The following is a 24,018-nucleotide window of genomic DNA, read 5'->3' as shown; positions in this document are numbered from 1 at the left end:
GTATAAAAAATAATTTGTTAGTCAACTTAAAATAAGTATTCCAACCCACATGGCAATTAAAAAACATTGTGAAATAGGCTAATGTGACTCCACCTCAAACTGAAAAAATTCTGAGGTATGGAGAAATGTCAAAGTAAATGTCCTTATAATGAAATGACTTTCTGTTTCTTTCTTTGGTATATTTCTCAACTCAACAGTCACTATCTACTATAGAAACCAGTAGCTATCTATAATTGTTTGTAGGCAAAACAGAGACAAGCCAAATGCAGAGCTGTGTGTGCCAAGTAAGAACACAATAAATTCATATTAATAAAAGTGTTGCAAATTATTTATATTGAACTTACCTTATGAACTGTAAGATTTTGTTATTTTCTAGTTTCAGAATGATTAACTTTAAATTTTAATAGTACAGATTTTTTAAGTCAAACTTAAAAATTTAAATTAGCTGTCCAGATGTATTTTCAGATGTGCATTCTTGTGCAGCAGATGTGTTGTTTGGTTTTATATTCAAATTTGAAGTTATATAGTCACAATGTAGATGGTCTGTAGAGAATTGTATATTTTAATTAAAAATAGTTTCATACAGAAAATAACTATTTCATAATTCAGTTGATTGGTAAATTGTAATTTTGTAATTTCTGAAAAAGAGCCTCACCTGTTCTTTCTTTGATGTTTCGTTTCATATCACCATACAGCAATTGCAAAATCACCTGTGATATAAATATAAATCCCCTACATGGAATAGAGAACTGTTACCTAACTGATATCCTTATTTCCATTCTTGACTCAATACAATCCATCCTCCATACAGAACCAAATTAAGCTTTCAAAATATAAATCAGATCACATTTGTTTCTATTTGATCATTTTTCCATTGAAATTAGAATCAAATTCCAGTATCTTGCTCTGATTCACAAGACCCTCATAGACTTCCCCCTTGCTAGTTTCTCAAGTCTAACTGGTGTAACTTCTACCATTATTTAATACACTCCTTTCAAATTATTCTTTTTTCAGTTTTTACATTCATTAAATGTTATTAAGGCACTGAATGTCTTTGCACATATCATTCCCTTTACCTAGAAAAAAAACCAATGTAACAATTATTTCTATTTTTGTATACCTAGCTCCTTTTCAAACATCAAGTAGATATAAATATTGCCACTTCTTCCGTCGGTCTATTTTTAAATTATTGATACCAGTTTATTTAAATTAATAACATTAAATTAATTTTCTTTAAGTGTTCATTTTCCTAAGATCTCTCTCTAGATTTGAAGTTTCATGTGATCAGGTACTATACTCACCATGCTCACAAGTTTATAAGAAGTACCAGCTCAAATATCTGGTACATAACAGACATTATATCAATATTTGTTGAATTATTGGGATAAATACATTAATGAATAATGCTCCATAATTGAATCCTCTAATTTGTATAAATTTAGATATACATGTATGTATTAGTATTAGTCTTAGTCATTTCAGTCTACATAAGTACATCTAATGACTTCACACACGTTTTAAATAACAGACTAAATCAGTATCTTCAATGGTTTTACAAATCTCCAAGAGAGGGAATTGTGTTCCTCGGAAATCAGGTTGTGCCTTTTTATCAATAGCAGCACATATATATTTAAAATTTATATTAGTATTTATGTATAGGCATATATAATGATACATATGAAGACAGTGAGACATGAAAGGAGAGAGAAAAATATATTCAAACTTGGTTTACAGATGAGTAGATATTGTGTCTACATTTGCAGATAGTGCTTGAAGTTATAACCTAAAGTGCAATTTTATTAGATGTATAGCATAAGTTTACCAATGTAAAATTTTAATTAAAACTTATATGGTAAAATGACATGGGTGTAGAGTTACATATATATATATATACACACACACAGACATATAACCCAAAAGTATGTTTATTTGTGTTCATTCTGTTAATCACAAACTGTTGCATATATATACACACACACACACACATTCCATTTGGAAACACTTCTTTTTTTGCTCTATGCTGTGTGAAGAAAACACAAATAAAAAGACATTTATATTCTAATATTATAAATACTAAATTATAGTGAGGTAGAAAGAATAAAAAAGAAAAGAGTATCAAAAAAGACTCGTTTAATCAGATAGTAGGTTCACCTTGAAAAATACATAGGAATTATTCTGTAAAAGAGAACAAAGGCAAGGTAAGTCACATGTTTGGAGGACACAAGATTGTTTGACAGGGTCAGAGTTGTATTTTTGTGATTAATAGAATGAACACAAATAAACATACTTTTTGGTTACACTTTAAAAATACTTCATTTTAAATTAAACTACTTGTATCATTATTAATTATTATAGTAACTTTTAAAAACAGTAAAATATTCCCCTATTCTATCACATTTTATGTGTCTAACCACATTAAAAGCTAAATGTTACACATTATTACTCCTACTTTCCATATAAGGAAGAAAAATGTAAATAGAAAATTTACTATAAATCTCTGACAATTTGACTGACAGCTCAGATATTATTCTTTATTAATATTTGCTAAAAGATATTCAAAACCAAAACACATTTTCCTAAAGCTCAGTAAAATGTTAATTTAAAATAATTTTACATTTAAAAAAGGACAAATGAATAAGCAGTCTGTTTCACTCAAGTTTCAGTATAAAAACCTGCAACATATGAAGAAACATAATTTACCTTGACACAACACCATTATTTGTTAAGATAAATTAATAAACAGCACGTTTGGCTGCAACCAATCTATTCAATTGTTGTCATAGTTGATTAGAATATCTGTCTAAACTGTAATAAACTGTGAATGTGTTAATATATGATAGTGCCTTTTGTTTATTTAATATGAAACAATTACCACTTATTCATTCCACCAATCACGATTTTCCATGAGTGATTCTACCTCTTGCTTACAGTGTTCAAATGAACAAGACCATGAGTCACAATTTATTGTTGCCCAAAGCTATTATTTATTCTGAGTTAGAGATATTGAGGTGATTTAAATAGGTAATGTGCAATCTCACTAATCAGGTTTTTTCTAGAGATGTATGTTTAGTAATTTCAGAAAGCAAAAGTATCACAAAGGAAGATAGCATACATGGAATCTTAGTGTATTATATTGGCTAACTGCAACAATATTCAATTCAAATTTTCCATGAATATTATTTCTAATAATATTATTCTGTACCTTATTTTAATTATTTGTTATTATAAGAACTTCTCTTTCACAAATCAGTTGTGGTCAAGCTAATTGAATGTATATTGTATGAATAAGATTACCACATTAATTATAAAATCCATTCTTACTCTGTATTAATTTATCACTTTTTAGAATTCATTTTCTCTCATTACTTGTCTGGTTATTTGTTTTTATTTTCTGAAGCCTAGGTATTTTCATTTTTTATTAAATAATTATATCTACTATGACTAAATTAATTTTCTCATATCCATTTTTTATGGATAGTTTAGAATTACACAATTGTTTGTTGTTTTTCAGACTTTGAATTTACATATTATGTTTTCTTCATAAATTCCATGCTATAGCAATGCATTTCTTTCATTCCATAATTATAAAGGATTTCAAACGTTTTTGTAATATATGTGGAACATTTACTAACATAGAAGGAAACATGCTGCAGAGGAGGTAAACATCTTGCTTTCTTCAAGTAACAGTCATAGTTTTCCAGTGGTAGCTCTTCCAATGCATTCAGAAATGTGGCAGCTCATTAAAGTGCTTATAATCTTTTTGAGCTAAAAGGTAAAGTCAAACTAAGATATTTTGGAAACATTGATATGTAGAATATTATTCTTTTAGGTATGAGGCTGCAAATGATATACCATGGCAATAGGTCCTTTAAGAAATAGATTGAATTGTGTAGAAATGTTTTCATCAAAAGTATTTGCCTTTTTGCCTAGTATTATTAACATCAAATGTAAGTACAAAGGCTCTGTTACTGAAACAAGTCTACAGTTATCTACAGAATACAAACTAGTAGTGAATATGAGGAGATATTCATTGACACCACATATTTTGCATATTTTTCCTCTGTAAATTAACATGTCCCAAAACGTGTGATTTTAACTTGCTGTTGATATGAACAAAACTCAGTAATACTTTTTTATTCCTATCAAGATTCTTACTATATGTTATTATTACTTATTCACAGAGCAACGTCAGTGTTTTCAAAGAAAAAAATTCTGTTTTAAAGAGGGCTTTAAATATATATGTCTATTGTGAAAACATACAGGAACAAAGAATACCACAATGAATTTTAACAAGAGTGCTTTCTGAAACTAGATTTGTTAGAACGTATTTTTAATAAAATTTTTATTGTGTGAAATAAATATGTGATGTTAGTGATTTTTATTGTTTAAATCTGATGGGTTTTAAGAATTAATAGTGTAATGCTTTAGTATTTTTAATTATTATTACTCTTAATAATATATTTTCACTTGTCTTTACTCACACACACACTTACACCCCTTATCATTGTCAAATGTAGTATTTCACAACTTTCTTAGTTGGGTTATGCCATCTTGCAATAATTTACAAATGTTTTAAAGAATAAATAGATCAATCAATGGTATGTCACTAGTTCATACACATTGGATTTAAACCCTAACATGAACCTAATATATTAAATAATACATATTCCTAATATCATTGATAGCATTCTTGATTTCTATATACTACACTCAATTTATTTTTCTTTTAGCTGCATTATCATTTCTCTGAGCTTTATGTCTTATGTTTTTGCTTCTTAAATTAGTAAATACATTGAAACAATTGTTCCTACAGCAAGCATACTATGTAGGTTTGCACTTGCTTTTAAAAATAATCTAGACATGAGTTATCCTACAAATAGAAGGATGACCATTCCAGGCCTAGAGTTAATCAGAAAGTCCAATATATATATACAATTCATTTTTTCTAGAATTTTAATTAATTAAGTGCTTCCTAAGAACATATTGAGTAATATTATGTTTTTTTTTTATTATTATACTTTAGGTTTTAGGGTACATGTGCACAATGTGCAGGTTTGTTACATATGTATCCATGTGCCATGTTGGTGTGCTGCACCCATTAACTCGTCATTTAGCATTAGGTATATCTCCTAATGCTGTCCCTCCCCCCTCCCCCCCACCCCACAACAGTCCCTGGAGTGTGATGTTCCCCCTCCTGTGACCATGAGTTCTCATTGTTCAATTCCCACCTATGAGTGAGAACACGCGGTGTTTGGTTTTTTGTCCTTGCGATAGTTTACTGAGAATGATGTTTTCCAGTTTCATCCATGTCCCTACAAAGGACATGAACTCATCATTTTTTATGGCTGCATAGTATTCCATGGTGTATATGTGCCACATTTTCCTAATCCAGTCTATCGTTGTTGGACATTTGGGTTGGTTCCAACTCTTTGCTATTGTGAATAGTGCCGCAATAAACATACGTGTGCATGTGTCTTTATAGCATCACGATTTATAGTCCTTTGGGTATATACCCAGTAATGGGATGGCTGGGTCAAATGGTATTTCTAGTTCTAGATCCCTGAGGAATCGCCACATTGACTTCCACAATGGTTGAACTAGTTTACAGTCCCACCAACAGTGTAAAAGTGTTCCTATTTCTCCACATCCTCTCCAGCACCTGTTGTTTCCTGACTTTTTAATCATTGCCATTCTAACTGGTGTGAGATGGTATCTCACTGTGGTTTTGATTTGCATTTCTCTGATGGCCAGTGATGATGAGCATTTTTTCATGTGTTTTTTGGCTGCATAAATGTCTACTTGTTGATGGGGTTGTTTGTTTTTTTCTTGTAAATTTATTTGAGTTCATTGTAGATTCTGGATATTAGCCCTTTGTCAGGTGAGTAGGTTGAGAAAATTTTCTCCCATTCTGTAGGTTGCCTTTTCACTCTGATGGTAGTTTCTTTTGCTGTGCAGAAGCTCTTTAGTTTAATTAGATCCCATTTGTCAATTTTGGCTTTTGTTGCCATTGCTCTTGGTGTTTTAGACATGAAGTCCTTGCACACGCTTATGTCCTGAATGGTATTGCCTAGGTTTTCTTGTAGGATTTTAATGGTTTTAGGTCTAGCATTTAAGTCTTTAATCCATCTTGAATTAATTTTTGTATAAGGTGTAAGGAAGGGATCCAGTTTCAGCTTTCTACATATGGCTAGCCAGTTTTCCCAGAACCATTTAGTTTTAAAAAATAATGGATTAGAAATGTGCTTTAATGTCTTATTTAAAATATCAAAGAAAGTAAAGAAGAAAAAAGAAACACATGGTATCAGACAATGTTTACATGAAACTACAATGTGAGAGTACATTGCCAATTAACTCTTCATCCGATTCTCAAGAAAAATAATAACAGAGTGTCCTACAGAACTCATGTCTACAATATCTTGACTATGCCATATTCTGCTCTTCAGGCACTCACTTTCCTGATATTTAGCATACTGACACTTTAAATTGTGTATTCTTCACGGCTTTACTAAGAATATCTGAGGACAGGTGCCATATACTCAGAAATTAGTACAACATCAAAAATTTAGCACTTACTGAAATAATATTTTTGAACACTTAATTCAACATTAATGAACTGACTTCAACGTTGTTGACTAAGGATAGCAATATCTGTCTTAACAGAATGCTTTGAAGAGATCTTGTACATGTAAGCCAATCTAACATATCCCTTGAGTCTTCTTTCTGACAGTTGTTCCTCTGAGTTGCATGTTCCCGCTTATGATCTCTGTTGTGCCTTTGATAACAATTTTATCTGTTACTGCCATTGTCTACATATATGGACTGCAGATACTTAGATTAATAATACTATCTGCAAGGTTCTTCACAAAGAATTCTCTTTGTGTTTGGTACTTAGTTAGTTCTAGGCAAGCTCCATTCTTTTTAGGATCTTATTTTATATATGTAAAATAATCAGGCTGGGTGCAGAGGCTCACACCTCGAATCCCAGCACTTTGGGAGGCCAAGGCAGGCGGATCAGGAGGTCAGGAGATCGAGACCATCCTGGCTAACACTGTGAAATCCCGTCTCTACTACAAACACACAAAAATTAGCCAGGTGTGGTGGCGGGTGCCTGTAGTCTCAGCTACTCAGGAGGCTGAGGCAGGAGAATGGCATGAACCCCGGAGGCGGAGCTTGCAGTGAGGCGAGATTGCGCCACTGCACTCCAGCCTGGGCGATAGAGCAAGACTCCGTCTCAAAACAAAACAAAACAAAACAAAAGAAATCAGATATTGTTAATTGAGGAAAGATACAGATTTTAAAACAAGGGATAAAGTTAAACTGGAACCTAATTATTAATTTTGCTATAGTTAGAAGCTCCCATGTAGTTATACCCCAATTGGCACTTCTTAGTCCCAATGGGTCAAGAAAGACTCCAAAGATTTTGCTCTGAGCAATAGGGAGAATTAAATTGCTATACATATTGAGATTTTGAAGACTGTAAGATTAGTAGGTCTGGAAGATAAAGACAAGTTTGATTATAGATGTGTTCATTTTGAAACACTCTGGATTTTCAAATTGAGATATCAAATAGGCAACTGTATCTATTATTTACATTTAGATAATGCTATGCTGGAAATATAACTTCCAGAAACATCAAGTTTTACATACTTAAACTTATAGTACTAGATGATCTTAGAGGAGTTATTTGTAAAAAAAAAAAAAAAGGAAAGGATTGTTAAGGAGGAAAGAATAAACTTCTGGGAAAGTCGAGGAAGGCTCAAAAGAAATGTCATCTAAGATAACATGAAGAAAGATTTTTTTTTCCGGAGGAGGTGATATTCTATGAGCAATGTTGTGGATAAGTGCAGATAAGTACTGGAAACTCATGATTGGATTTATTAATCTGAATGTTATTGATGACCTTAGCAGGTGTACTTTTGATGGAGTGATGGAGGTGATTAGAAGGAGTCTGAGAAAAATGAAAGAAAATGAAGATGCTGAAATCAGAGTATTGCCAGCTCTTTGAAGTATTTTGTTAGATAGAAGAACAGAGAACTAGGATAGAAACTGGAAGAAAATAATGGGATCACTTTACAAGAAATATGGCATATTTCTAAGCTGATGGTTAAGATACAATTGTGATGGAAATGATGCTAATGCAGAAGACGCACCAGACAACTGCAGAATGCCATTTTTGATAATATTTTATTATTATAAATCATTTTAAAGTCCTGCTTAAAATTATCAATAATTAAATGCAAAACCAAACACTGAAGTCTCTCTTTATCTTCCTGTTTTGAATTTAAGTAAAGCAGAATGAATGGAGCAAAGAAATGCCTGAAGAAAAATGTGGTCCTTAAAACATATACACATTGCCGTGGCTAAAAATATTCTCTGTTACTAGATAAAGGACACAAATGTTAACATAAAACTGATATATTAATTGTTTATTTCTAAACATTTATATTATAACATGTCACAAGATTATTTATCTCTGCAGTATCAATTTCAAAGTATTAAAAAATAAGGATTGTTTAAATGTACAACATACTGGAACTTTTGAAGATATATACCCAATATGTGAAGCAAACAGTAAAGATTTATGTTATTCAGTGGCATAACTTGAGTGAAGTTGACGTTTTGGTTAATTAAAGATTTTACAACAGCTCAGTCATCTGTGCTTAATGAACTTTTTGTCCAAGACACTTATAAAATTCACATCTACTAGAAGTGTCTGTTAGAGGAGTAAAGATGGTATTAGGTCCGTCACAATTCAGTTTGCAAGTTTTCTTTCGGTTTCACTGGTTTTATCTTTATGATTATTAACTAACATTTAATGAGCTCTCACTATATGCCCAGGTTCTATGCTAAAAGCTTTTATGTATCCCCTAGTTTATGACGTGGGGGATGGGGAAGGTTAGTGTTTAAGGAAATGTCCTAAGTCTAAGGTTATATTTGTAGTTTCTAGCAGATTTGAAATTTAAACCCAAGAAGCTTTCTAAAATCTGAATGTTCAATCTGTTTCTCATGAAGTAAACCAGGAATGGGAAGAACTAAGGAAATTATTTAACTATGCTTAAGACAGGAAACTAATTTTTTTCCTTTCAAGTTAATTTTAATTATGTACTAAAACAAATACACTGATAAATTCAGAATCATTTGAGTATCCTAGATGTCGTTTTATGGCTCAGAGTAGAAGCTGTTCCTTGCGTGAGACGGAATGGGAAGGTACAACATTAGATGAATGAGAGGAAACGACTTTGGGGTAACCACAGGGATGAACTCACTCTGTGAACCTACTTGGAGGCTGCACTCACCGCAAGATTTGCACAGACTCTATCTGCCCATGTCTCTATCAACTACCTCACTTTAGATTTTTCCCCTCTCAGGCATCTCTCCTCTATCTAGTGCCATAGCTCCAAATGCATTATTTTAATAAATGTTGATGTAGAACCTCTTACATTTCAGACGTTCTGCTAGACACTGGGCATACAAATTGAGTATGGCACAGTCCTTGCCTTCAAAAATACATATATTGTACTAAAGAAAATACATTGGCAACAATAGAAAAAAAATGTCACCAAATGTAAAGAGATTCAAGTAAAATAATACAGCCACTAATATTATTAATGTTTGACTTCATTTAGATGCTTGCGAATGGAATGTACTTCAGCATAAGAAAAGTCTTCATAAACAAAGTGAGAACCACATAAGGACTGAAACAGAAAAATATTGATAACATCAAAATTAAATATTTCTGTTTCAGTGAAGAATGCCTTGGACAAAGGCAAAACATAGAATAGAATATAATGAGAGCACAGAAACTAGCAACCACCCCCACAAACAAAACAACAAAATGGATAGTATTCAAAGGGATACTAGAATTCAAAAAAATGTATAAGGTGACCTCTAATCTCATTTGTAATAAGGAAAATTTAAAATGAAATAGCAAATATAAGGTAATCAGAAAGGCAAAATTAGTAAGCTGCATAAGGCAAATATTGATCTGGAATATAGGAATAGTGGAATCCTCACACACCACTCATGTGAGTGTGGAAGGTGCACCCATTCTAGATGGCAAATTGTCACTGTGTATAATTAGTCAAATTAGGTATAAAACAATGGTGTGATCCAACAATTCCGCTTCTGGATACTTATTTCGAAGAATCCCCCACATGAGTGAACATGGGTGAAGATGCTTATTTCAGTATTATTTCTGGAAGTAGAAATTTGTAGGGAAGTTTGGTGTTTATTGCTTAAAGTGGAAATGCCTAATATATATTAGATAGAAACCACGGAGTACTATGAACAGTTAGAAGTAACATAGCAAATGTACCCACAAAAAAGCAGATACAACCCAAAAACCTGTTATTATTTGAAAACAGAACAGAATGTCATATAACCAAAAAGCATTTTTATAAATTAAAAGTAACCTTAAAGGAATTATAATCACTGCCTGTGATGAAAGAGAAGAATAGAAGTAGAAATTGGGACATAGAGTAGTAAATAAACGAGTAAATCAGAATGTTGCTTATGTTCCTTGACCTGGAGCTATAGTTACTACAACTCACTGCTTCTGAGGGCCTAATAAAGGAAGGGAAACAAATTAAATGGAATGTGTTATACGATTTATAGATTTTTTTTAGTAGCAGGTATAGTTTGGGCTTTTTAAAAGAGTGTATTGCATAAAATTACATAATGTATTTAATGCCTCATTAAAAAAACCTAAATATTAAGCAATCAACAAAGAGAAAGAACATCTAATTAGCTGTACAATCATCTGTAATAACAATGAAATTGGATTACCTTCAGGACGTAGGCATTCTTAGACCCTGATGCACTTGTACAATTAGTCTGCCACAGTGATCTCAAAATCCCACAATTACATATTTTGTATAGTGATCTGTTATCTTCAGTCTTATCTTCCTGGATTTTGCATTATATAGATAATGGGGACAGGGACATATTCTTTTTGAATACATGTCAATATTTGAGATAATAAAATACTGTACCAAAATTTGAGATAGAGCCAATACAGGGGAGTAGAAATATATTAAACATTTCTGCTTCACAGAGGACAGCCCATTGAATTGTAATATATTAATTATTTCAGGAAAATTTCTTTTAAATATTAAAAATTATAAGTTCCATCATGAATGAAAGCCCATTGTGGCAGAATTGTAAGGTCATGGGTGACCCTGACCTGAGATTTCCAAGCAGACAAAGTGCACATGAATTCAATGTTTTCTAATATTATAGTTATAGCAGAAATGAAAGCACATAGCTAGAATATTCCCAAGACTTATATATTATGCAAGCAGCGTAGAACAATGATTATAAATTCCTTCTAGACATAGCAAAACCTGACCCTACAAATCTGCCTTTACTATGGGTAGCAGAGGGGTTAGGGATATAAGAAATTTTCCTAAATTACTTCCCAATGTCTTGATAAATGATGTCATTCATCACCACAAATGTGGATTAACTGAATGGAATTAATTATTTTGCAATCATGATTTCTTTTAAAGATCAAGGTCATGTTATTACATCAGCAGAACACTGACCACTTATGAATTATTCCTGATGAGACATCCAATTCTTAAATCTTGAGCTAGAAGTCACTGGTGGCCTATTAACAAATATAGATTATAAGGCATTTCATATATCACAGTTACTCACAGGTCCTACATAATGCCTCTGTGAACTATAATAATACATATGGCTTAGGAAACTAATCTCTAAGGAATATTAAGCAACTGCATGGCAGAGTAAAAGAATTTTTTTATGTGATTATATACAGTTTAGTATTTAACATTTACAATCTCTATAATGATAATTCTTCGTATCTTGATATCATAGTTTGTCTATACCTATTGCTTTGTTTTACAAGTGCAAATGAGCTTAATTGGATATAAAAATCAGACAAAAGTAAATTAATTGATTACCAATTTCCAATTTTGCATGTGAAGTCACCTGGCATGGTCATTTTTTATTTTATAATTGTAAGTTATGACATTATGAGAATCTTAGTATTTAGAAAAATGTAAAAAATCAGAAAAGTAGTCTCCAAGGTGAATAGGATTTCACCAACTCAATTAATTATAAACTGAAAATTCTAAAGGTTTATATGTTCTAAATCCAAAAAGATAAACCTAAAACAATAAGTATCCAATTATATTAATGAATTAGTAAAAGATAGCTATTACAAATTGAGTTTCTAGGCTTTATATTTTTTAAACACAAGGTGTATGTGTCTGTTCTTAGACAAAGACTACTAGCACTCTAATACTGTTTATTGTACAATACTTCTTCAGTACTTTCTTAGCAAATAGATGATCAAACATGGATATCTACTTTTCTGGATCTCTTGTATTTTACACTGAGTAGGAGACCTTCCCTGGTTTTTTAAGAGCAAAATTATTTTTACTTATTATTTCAAAAATATTACACCATAAAACTCAGGACTCTGAAGAAATGATTAGAAAATCCTTTTGAACAGAACTACCATTTACACAATTTGCAAACCATAAATTTTACATTTGTGTTATATTAAATAAATGTTAACACATATATTATGTAAACAGCATTTTTCCCTGACTGGATTATAACGTGTGTTTATAAGGATTTATGGCTATACTGCAAAACATATTTTAAATTGTACTTTAAGGGTCGGCGTAAAAAAGGGAAACATCAAAAACGTATAAGTATGTATACGAAAATGTGTATTAGAAAGAGAGAAGTAATTTAACAATGCATGCCTTGATGAGAGTTAAATTATTAAAAATCACACTACTACTATTAACAAATAAAAACATAAATGTAAAATATTATTTAAAAGCCTAAAATGCATGAAAAAGCTGAAAATATGGTGATGAATTAATAGGCTAAAGTGCAAGATAAAACAATAACAAAAACGTGACATTCTAGGAAAATTTGTCATTTGGTTTTGAGGGACTGAGAAAAAAATGAACACAATATAAAGTCCAGGCTCTACCTAAATTTCTTATGAGATCAAAGTGATCTCATCATACTCTATTGCCAGATAGAAAATTAAATTATTTTTTGGAGGCTATTAATGATCTAGCATGCAATAAAATTATATGCCAAGAAACAAGACCAAAAAACAAAAGACATTGCAGAAAATAGAAACAGAGCCATATCTAGATATACTCACACAAATTATAACTAATAGACCTTCCCCAAGAAAAACAAGATAGAATATTTTACATGGAAATCTATCAGTAAAAATTCTAATATTAAAACATGAAATAACAAGTCAATACATGTGTGTAACAGTAGCTTAAACACAGCAGTGAAGAGGACTGTTGTAATAAATGATAGGTTAATAGAAAGTATACAAATTGAAGCTTGGAAAAGACACAGGAAAAAAACAGTTTAAAAGGCATGTACAGCATGAATCTAAGATCTAAGTTATGTGTGATTGTACTCCCACGAGAGGAAAAAAAGTGTGAATCAGATGTGGTAACTGAAAGCAAACACTGGCTGAAAAGTTTTTCAAAATTGATGTAAAACATCAACATTGAGCCACAGATTTGAGAACTCTATGATTTTCAAGTAGTGTAAATACAAATAAACCACCAATGGACAAATAATAAAAAGTACTTACAAACTCAAAACAAAGCAAACATATTTAATTAAGGTGACTTAAAAAAAGTACAGCTATGCGATCTTCTATACGGGAGGGCTTTGTGCACGCTTCGTGTAATTTCTCTCCTACATGTACTATGATGCTTGTAAGAAAAAGAGTCATAGACGACGGTTATCCATAAATTAGAATTCACCCAGTGTCCACTGATAGTAACATTGGAGTATAAAATTATAAGAATTATTGATAAATTATGAAATTATACTAGATTGGAATATAATACACAGTTGAAATTCAAAAACTAAAATCATATGCCATATGGGTCATTTGCAAAACACTAACATAAAAACTGTCTTAGGTGGATTCTATTTATACAAAATGTAAAAGCAGATCTTTTTTTAATAGGTTTTTGGGAAACAGGTGATGTTCAGTTAAATTCTTTAGTGGTGATTTCTTATTTCTTTAGTGATTTCTGAGACTTTGGTGCACCTGTCACCCCAGCAGTGTACACTGTACCAAATAAAAGGCTAGAAATGATTATCACATTTTATGGGAAACAAGGAGGAAGATGTGATTAAAGAGGTACAAGAGATGAGCTTTTGGAAATATTAGCAATGTTCTCTTTCTTGATCTGAGTACTGGTAACACGCTCTTCACAATTAATTGTTAAATTGTGTAATATATGTTTTAAACACTATGTATGTATATGTATGCATGTGTGGAAGTTCAAAGTGAAAATTATATTTTAAAATCTATAAACTGATATTCATTTTATATTGCTACCACAACAAATTATCACAAACGCTCTTTCTCACGTGTGGGAGCTAAATATATATGTATGTCATGAAAGTAGGGAATAGAATAATCATTATCAGAGCCAGAAAAGATAGTGGGGGAGAGGCAGTACAGAGGTAGTGTGTATAAAAATACAGTTAGAATAAATAAGATGGAGTGTTTGGTGGCACAATAGGGTGACTATAATCAACAGTAATTTATTGTATATTACAAAATAACTTGAGGAGTGGATTTGGAATGTTCCCAGACAAGGAAATAAATGTTCGAGGTGATGGATATCCCAATCCCTGATTTGATCATTACACATTGTTTGATTGTATCAAAATATAATATGCTCCCTATAAAAGGTACTACTATGTATCCATAAAAATTAAGAATAAAAGAGTATTATATTGTTGTTCTATGTGTTAAAAGTTTGATGTGGGTATTATTGGGCTAATGGGTCAGGTGTGAGCAAGACTGTATTACTCCTTGAAGGGTCTCACCCCCCACCAAAAAAAATTATTTTCTTGTCTTTTCTTGCTTCTAGAGGCCACCCACAGTCCTTGGGACATGGCCTTCTTTTTTCATCTTCAAAGCCAGCAATGTTACATCTCTTTGACCATTATTCCATATTCACATCTCCCTCTAACTGTCCTCATTGGCCGTCCTCTTGCACTCTGAAGGTTACTTGTGACTACATTGGTCTCACCTGGATAGTCCAGGAAAGTTTCCTTATATTGAGGTCAGTTCATTAGTAAACTTAATTCCATCTGCAACCTTAATTCCCCCTTTCCATATAACCTAACATAATCACAGTGTCTGCAATTTAGAATGTGGATGTTTTTGAGAGCCGTTATTGTGTCTGCCACAACTCTAAATGCTTTTCCACAGTATATAAGTATATAAGCAGTTCATGTTGTCCCTAGCCTATGACGAGGATGCCAAAGCCCATAGTCAACAAGCAAAAGTTCTGAATCTTTTTTCAGGTCTGACAAAATATGTTGCTTATGAAATGATCTGATATATGGTACAATGAGGTCAGTTAAGTTTCTAAATGTTCCTTATGATGCTTTTTAATTCTTTGTAAAAACTAACAGAAGTTTGGCCAGAGTTTTTTTTGGAAAAATAAATGTAAAACTATTATTTTTTGCAAAATAATAATATTTGCTTCACATAGCTTCAAAACTCTTTCCAGGATATGGTATTTTCTTCATAAATTTCATTTGTTTTCTGCATATAAGATTACAAAGTTTCCTGTATTTTTATAAATAAATGTTTTTAAAATATATATTACCCTTCCTTTGTAGATGAATAAATTAAAATATCCAGTAAATTGATTTTATAACCTTTAAGTCTCTAGAGATTATTTTTGTATTTATTTGAAAAAACAGTACTATTAAAAGTTTTTGTTTAATTTTTAATTTATTTCTTAATAAAACTTTTTAAATTTTTGTTTTATTTTTATTTAGAAAATTTTGTTATAAATTGTTCATATTAAAATAATATTTCTAAATGAAAGTGACTATCAGAATATTTTTAAAGCAGTTTTTTTAGATTCTATCTGAATAATCAATTTGGCGGTTATTTCACCTATTTAAAATTTATAAAACATTTACAAATTATTCTATAATTCATCATCTTCAGTAACTTATGAAGAATCACTCAAGTTAAGTTAAAGGATGCATTGTGTTTTATTTTCCTGTTCCAGACGTATCTACCTTTCAAAATATATTTCTTTATAATCATTCCTTTTTTGTCTTTAATGTTTATGTCTACCTGCCATCCTATGTCCCATAATTCTTCCATCTTTAAAATCATCTTTATGCATATGTGGTTTTCTGTTTTTCTCAGCTTTTTATTCTTTTGTTAAAATTGATACAATACTCTAGCTCATTCTCAGAGCCCCTTGATGCTCATCACAGTCAAATTGTGCAAATGACCTCAAAAAACTTACTTCAGATAAGCATCTCAAATTTCTGAGGTTTATGCAAATTTTATCCTAATTATCCAAAAGTTTTTATAGTGGTGACCCAAGGAGTATGACCCTTGTCCATAAACATCTTCCAGTACTAATAGGCTCTAGAAGCCCTCTTTCTTCTTTCCTCTTATGTAAATGGAAAAATGCTGAACTTATGTGCACTTTAATGTTATTAAAAACCAGAACCAGTGGGGAGTCTTTGCAGAGCCTGATGAAATATTTCCAAACTATTGAATAAGAAGAATATCTAGGACATCACCACCTCCATGTTACATTTAATACAAAATATTCTAAAGAGGAGAAATAACGCTACTCTTACTTTAAGAGATAGTATGTGTCCTTTTTTTGACTCTGAAGGCATTCACAGAATAAGTATCAGCTTTTGCTATCATTTCTGAGGAATTAGTTGTCTGGAATTTGCTTTTGTATTTCTAGAAAGTAATTATTTTAAAATATTTTAGAATACAATATGAATGTAATTAGAATGTACCCATACTTCAAAAATAAAATTTTATTTGACAGGCTTTATGCCTTTTTTTAAACAAATAAATTACAATTATATTTCACTACATTAATGAATATTTCACAATTTTTTATGCAATAGTATCCATTTGATGTACATACTTCCATATGAAATTGAAGATTTAAAAAAATCACTAAAAAGTTACAAGTGCAAATAAGACTGTATTTCCCAAAAAGGATTTTATATTTTAATATTAAATTAGTAGTGTGAATATTTTATCGTGTTGTAAAAAAGATTTTATATATTTATTATTATTTAATCTCAGTACTAGGAAAATTCAGTTGGAAATACAGACAGGAGCTTTAATGTTTACTCAGCATTTTATTAAAGAAAATGCAAAGGCCAAAATTGTTCACTATAATGAATATGCTTTGCTGGCTAGAAAACAAAACCAAAATTCATGTTGGACTCTGAATATCAATTATCAAAATTAGCCAAGTTTATCAAAATTTTTAGTTGGATGACACACACCAGTAACATTAAATGATTAACAAAACCAATTCTCTCACTCACTGAATTTGAAAAGCACATATATCAAATAAATGTGAAAAATGGTCATTTTCATTGTCATTGAAATTATTATTTTTCAATGACAAATATATACAACCAATCATTTTATTTCATCTTTACGATTCTAAGCTTTGTAAATTAGAAGAAAACTTTGCAGGTCCCATAAAGTTGTTTCTCTAACAGTAGATATTTAAAAACCCTCTAAGGAAGTATAAGTTGGAAATTGCCTGTTCAAAGAAATTTATGATTTTATTACAGCTGCATATTGACTATTCCTCTAGTAACCTGCAGGCCGAAAGTTACAGTTTATTTATTCAAACTGCAAATGAAATTGGGCAAAAAAGTAATTAGCAAGCAACCAAAAAAACCGTAATGAAAAAGCACCATAAAAACAGTTCAGAATTTATTGGGTTGCCAGATTGTTAGAAAATAACACTTTAATCTTAAAAAGTAGGAAATGTGTGTGTGTGTGTGTGTGTGTGTGTGTGTGTATTTATGCCAGCTGTTTAAACACAGGCATAGATTTTGCAAAAGCAATAACTGGAAATACAGCATTGTTCTTAAATTTTCAAATAATTTTAAATTCTTCTCATACATAATCTTAAGTATGCTATGTATAAGATACATTTTATACTGAACGAAGTATTTTTAATTAAAGAGAGAACTTGTTTGATTATTCTAGTTTTTTGAAATGTTGATGATAGATTTTGTACACTCTAAAGATTGTAACATTGCATAACCCACCAAGCTAATGCATGTATTTAGGAAAACCAAACCAAACCAAACAAAACAATGAAGCTAGCTTTATTAGCCCCAGTTAAAAAATAATAATGGCACTGTTGTCTGGGTTGTAGCATTTTGTGACATGAAGAAAATTTTTGAATCTTCCTGGAAAAGAAAAGTCATATGTTATTGAACAATTTGTTTAAAGTAATACATATATTAGTCGTGGAATTATCAACCCAAATACACAATGAAAAGAACAGAGATAGTCTGCTTAAAGCTTAATAATTAGTCCATTATCTACTGATAAAGTAACATCTTAGACAAAGAAAATGTAAAGATTCTGTGACCTCAGGTTACAGGCAAAATCAATTTAGAGCACAACTAGATCAGTTTACTTAAAGCTATTTTAGGTTCAGCATGATGGCTCCCTGCAATCCCAGCACTTTGGGAGGCTGAGGCAGGAGGATCACATAAGGCCAGGAGTTAGAGGTTGCAGTAAATCCTGATGTGGCCACCTCACTCCTATTTGGACATCAAAAAAAAAAAAAAAAAAAAAAGACGATGACTTAGAAAACAAACAAACAAACAAAATTCATCCTGTTTTCCTCAACATCTTTAATGACAACAGAAATTCCTAAAAGAGTTTTTGGGAAATGTCAAAACTTCTTGGCCTGGTAATCGGGTAACTGAAAATTTCCCAGCTGTACTTTTTTTTCCCCCAAAACATATTATATTAATCTCTATTGGAACGTCAAACTTTGCTTAGTTATCTGTGTGAATAATGTTTAAGATTGGCCCTATACAGCAGCAGTCCCCAACCTTTTTGGCACCAGAGACCCATTTCCTGGAAGACAGTTTTTCCACATATGGGGCTTGTGTGGGGGTTGTTTTGGGATAAAACTGTTCCACCTCAGATCATCAGGCATTAGATTCTAACAAGAAGTGCACAACCTGGATTCCTCACATTCGCAGTTCACAATAGGTTCCTACTCCTATGAGAATCAAATGCCGCTCCTGTTCTGAAAGGAGGCAGAGCTCAGGAAGTAATGCTCCCTGGCCCGCCATTCACTCTGCTGTGAGGTCCGGTTCTTACTAGGCCACGGACTTGTACTGGTTTGTGGCCCTGGGGTTGAAGACTCCTGCTATACAGTACCTCACACATTTGCATTTTTGCTTTTGGTATTTTTTTTTCTAGAAGATTCTCTATCTTTTCATCTTCTATGTGAACATAATATCAGAATGAGCTTAGAGTCCTGTGATGTTTAATATTGAGTGTCAATTTGATTGGATTGAAGGATGCAAAGTAGTGTTCCTAGGTGTGTCTGCTGTGAGGGTGTTGCCAAAGGAGATTAGCATTTGAGTCAGTGCACTGAGAGAGGCAGACCCACCCTCAATCTGAGTGGGTATCATCTAATCAGCCGCTGGGTGTGGCTAGGATAAAAGAGGAAAAGGAAAGTGGAAGGCCTAGACTGGCAGCTAAGTCTTCTGTCTTCCATCTTCCTTCCATGCTGGATGCTTCCTGCCCTCAAACGTCAGACTCCAAGTTCTTCAACTTTTCGACTCTTGTACCTACACCAAAGGTTTGCCAGGGTCCCTCTGGGCCTTGGCCACAGACTGAAGGCTGCACTGCTAGCTTCCGTATTTTTGAGGTTTTGGGACTCAAACTGGCTTCCTTGCTCCTCAGCTTGCAGATGGCCTATTGTAGGACATCACTTTGTGATCATGTGAGTCAATACTCCTTAGTAAGTTCTGTTTTATATATATGTCTATCCTATTAGTATTGTCCCTCTAGAGAACCCTGACTAATGCAATTCCATATCTGTGAAGTCTTTTTTCTACTAAAAGATTTAAAATATCTTCTTCATTAAATCGATAAGCATATCACTTACACATATTGTTTTGCATCAGTGAAATAAACAAAATGAGCACAACTCAGAAGTTGGTAAGAGGAGGGAGTCCGGCAAGTTAACATAATTAAGGTGTACTAATACAGGTGATGTAACAGAAGCAGGAGCCCAATACTTTAGGATCATTTGAGAGAGAATGTCTAATTTCTTATGGTAAAGTATGTTGGACTTGGCTTCTAAGAGAAGACATTTGAAAATGGTTCAAATCCTTACTCATTTATCAGAAACCCTCAAATTATCTACTGATTAATAGACTTCCCTTTTTCAGCGGAAATCATTCTTCTGTGCAATACTCTGCATTCATAGTGCTTAAAGCATATTTGTTGGATAAATCACAGCTCATAGTAGTATATTAATTTTAACAGAATATCCATACTTGTCTCACCAGCAATTCGACTGTCCAGACATCTCTACATGTCTGAGCTTTTCTGCTGTTTGCGTTCGTCTCATGTAATTTAGAAATTGGAACACATTTTAAAGGTATGCTCCGCAGAATGTGAGACACTAAGTTCACTGTTTCTTTTCACTGCAATTCTGGCTTACCAAGTATCTTGCATGGATGCTCAATTTCTTGCAATGGGTAAAGAATCTGAAAATGCCCTGAAGGAAAAAGGAACAGCTGGTTGACTTCCTGAGTGTTGTCCTGCTTCTCCAAGATTTTGTCCCCTCAAGACCTGTCTTTTCATTAATTCTTCAGTGCCCTTTAGGTTGCTCCTTTTCCTCCTTGCTTTGTTTCCTGTTTTTTAATTTTTACTTTAAAATTTAGTTTTTTTCTATTTCTCCAAGAACTAGGAGTGCATGGGTCTGATTTTAACTGCTCCATCAAAGATGGAAGAGGAAGTGCAAAAGTACTTGGCTTTGAATTCATACAGAAACAAATTAACATTCTATTATGGGGTTTACTGTGAAAGTAACTTACTCTTTTTTTAATAGTGCAAAATCCTTTACTTATAATTTACAAATTGTAATTGAAGTTATATTATTTTAGTCACATATACGAAAAATGCTTAGCACATGACTCAATAAATTTAAAAGAACTAAATGAATACCCTTTTTTGAATGAAATATTTAATAAAATGCATGTTACTGTAAAACATGTAATTACAGTTCAAAATGTATTTTAAAACAAATAAATTTTTTGGTAAGAAAACTGGATAAAACAATTTATTCAACACACAACTTACAAAAATGAAGGATGAGAATCTTCTTTAAAAAAACTTTATACAACAAGCAGCTGCAAGTATGTATTTGAACTAAAGCTGATGATGTGATTTCTTTTGTAATACCATACTGTTATTTTCTAAATGGTAGATTAAAAAAAATCTGTAAAAGGGGATAAATTAAGTATACCAGTTCAATTTTATTAATTTTCAACTTATCTGGAAAATGATCTGTAGTTTCCGCAGTATAGCATCCTATTGATACAGTATTCATTCTTTACTGAAACTATAATAACCATGCTTGGCTTTTATATTATTCTGGGAGAAGTGAATACTAACTATATTATACTATCATACTGTGAAAAATCCCTTAACACATATGCGTGCATGAATTTGCTTTCTACTGGAGCAAAATTAGTTTGACAAAAGCATCTTTGAAGAAGGCAGCTTGTGATTTATTTCTTCTTTTATGGTAATGTTGCCCCTCACCTGACGTATACAAACAATTATATATCAATATACCTGACAAAAGACAAACAAGACTTCGTAAAAAATTCTGGAAGGAGAGGTAACATAGTCAAAATCATTTCTATTTTCAATGAATATTGTGAAATCAGGAATTCTTTCATAGTGCTGACAAAGGAGAAAACTGTAAGACAATTCGAGAAAACAATTTATTGGGAATGTAATGATTTCATTAAATGCCTGTGGTATTAAAAGTTTAATATTTACAATTTTTTAACATTGAAACATGAGATTTATAATTTAAACACGTTAGAATTTAGTTAATGTGACTGGTATGTAATTACCATTTAAAAAATCTAGATGGCACATCTATGCACCACTAAATTCAGCATTTAAATACCAAAAGTTTCTGACTTAGGATGTTCTGACATGGTTTTTCTATTTTATGATGGGTTTATCAGGATATAACCCCATCATAAATCAAGGAGCTCCTCAGGACTTCCCATGGAGCTATGGTTTTTACTAAATATATATGGCTTTCACACCATTGTAAAGTAAAAATTCATTTAAATAGCTGTATTGCCAGCACTAAATGCATTTCTGACTTAATGATACTTTTGACTTATGGGTTTATAAGGCATAACCCCATTTTAAGTTAAAGAGCATCTCGTATTTTAAACTTCATTTTTTAACTTGGTAGCCTTCATAGGGTTCATAAATTTATATATAACTGTAACAAGAAAAAAATATTTCAAAATACAGGCCATTCTATATCATTAAGTTTTCTCTGTTCTCAGATTTGAATCATTTCCATTTTGATATGTGCTTTTGCCACAGATCTCTTCACTGTTGAGGTAATGAAGTTAATTTTCACTCAGTGACATTTCCCTTTTACACTTTGTTGTCATTTTGTTTTGAAGAGGTATAACAATTACTTGAGGAGAGAGCCATAGATACATAATTTTTTTAAAAGTAAAAGTCATATGAACGCAGTTGTGAGAACAACTTGCAGACCACTGAAAAATCTTGAAACTACCTTCTCATTACTGATCACATAAGCTTTATAGATTCTCATCTTGTTTATTCTTCTTTTCTTTCCTGTTATGTAAAGGTAACAAAGAAATTTTCTGTCTTTCTCATGATATAATTTACAATACTATGTTCCTTGTTAATGAGATCAGTTTGTTGTCCTTTGTCATGTTTCATTATTGAGGAAAAACTAAAGAAATGACTATAACATAATCCTCTCTGAATTTTCCTCTTTTAAATTTTTGGCATGATACATCAACTTCTAATTATCTTCTATATTCCAGGCCAATCTACAGCTTAAGTTTATCCAAGCATTTTTCCTCAGACTTGAGAGAGCTATTTTAATGCCATATACTTTTAATCTTTCAGAAATGTCTCTAGAATCTACATTTTAATTTTAATTGAAAATTTAATCAATAGTGGTTCTGTAGTTCTAGCTATTCATGATCGCTTATGTAACAAACATACCCTGAGCCGGGCACAGTGGCTCACGCCTGTAATCCCAGCACTTTGCGAGGCCGAGGCAGGTGGATCACGAGGTCAGGAGTTCGAGACCAGCCTGGCCAACATCGTGAAACCCCATCTCTACAAAAAAAAAACACGAAAAATTAGCAGAGCATGGTATGGCAGGCACCTGTAATCCCAGCTACTCAGGAGGCTGAGGCAGGAGAATCACTTGAAACCAGAAGGTGAAGGTTGCAGTGAGCCGAGATCATGCCATTGCACTCCAGACGGGCAACAAGAGCGAAACTCCATCTCAAAATCAATAAATAAAATAAAAAATAAATAAGCATACCCTGGTAGAGTCATTCTTCCTGCAGAAGATTCTTGTCAATATATTTAATATTATTTTCATCCTACCATCATTTTGGTAGGAGTTCATAAGCTTTCTTGAATTTTGATGGTAGATTAAAAACTGTCAGGGTGCTTAGTACCCAAGAAGTTCTTTCTGCTACTACTTCTATTTCCTTACCTGCACAAGTATTGATGCTTTCCTATTTAAATAAACTTGTATGTGTTGAGGTAATTTCTGTAGGAACGCTGAATATCTATGATTCACAATGCTACATCTTCAGAACCTAAGTAGGGGATATTAGGTTTTACAGTAGAAACTTAATGAGTAGTTGCTGGATAAATCAATTTTTAAAAGAATAATCGTATCACTTATAAATTGAAAATGAATTACTCATGACAAAGCTTCCAGTGATATATTTAAGGAAGAGATTTTGTCTAATTTTGCAAATTACATACAAAGTTGCTAATTTGTCTTCACTGTTGAAATATCATGTAAAGAAAGAGGAATTACAATTGTCACCAAAATCCGCTTCAACACATACAGTGTCTAGTGGGCATTTATT

The sequence above is a fragment of the Nomascus leucogenys genome, chromosome 12, assembly GCF_006542625.1.
Source record: "Nomascus leucogenys isolate Asia chromosome 12, Asia_NLE_v1, whole genome shotgun sequence".
Classification (NCBI taxonomy): Eukaryota; Metazoa; Chordata; class Mammalia; order Primates; family Hylobatidae; genus Nomascus; species Nomascus leucogenys.
The sequence above is the reverse complement of the archived record's forward strand: the minus strand, read 5'-3'. Positions refer to the sequence as shown.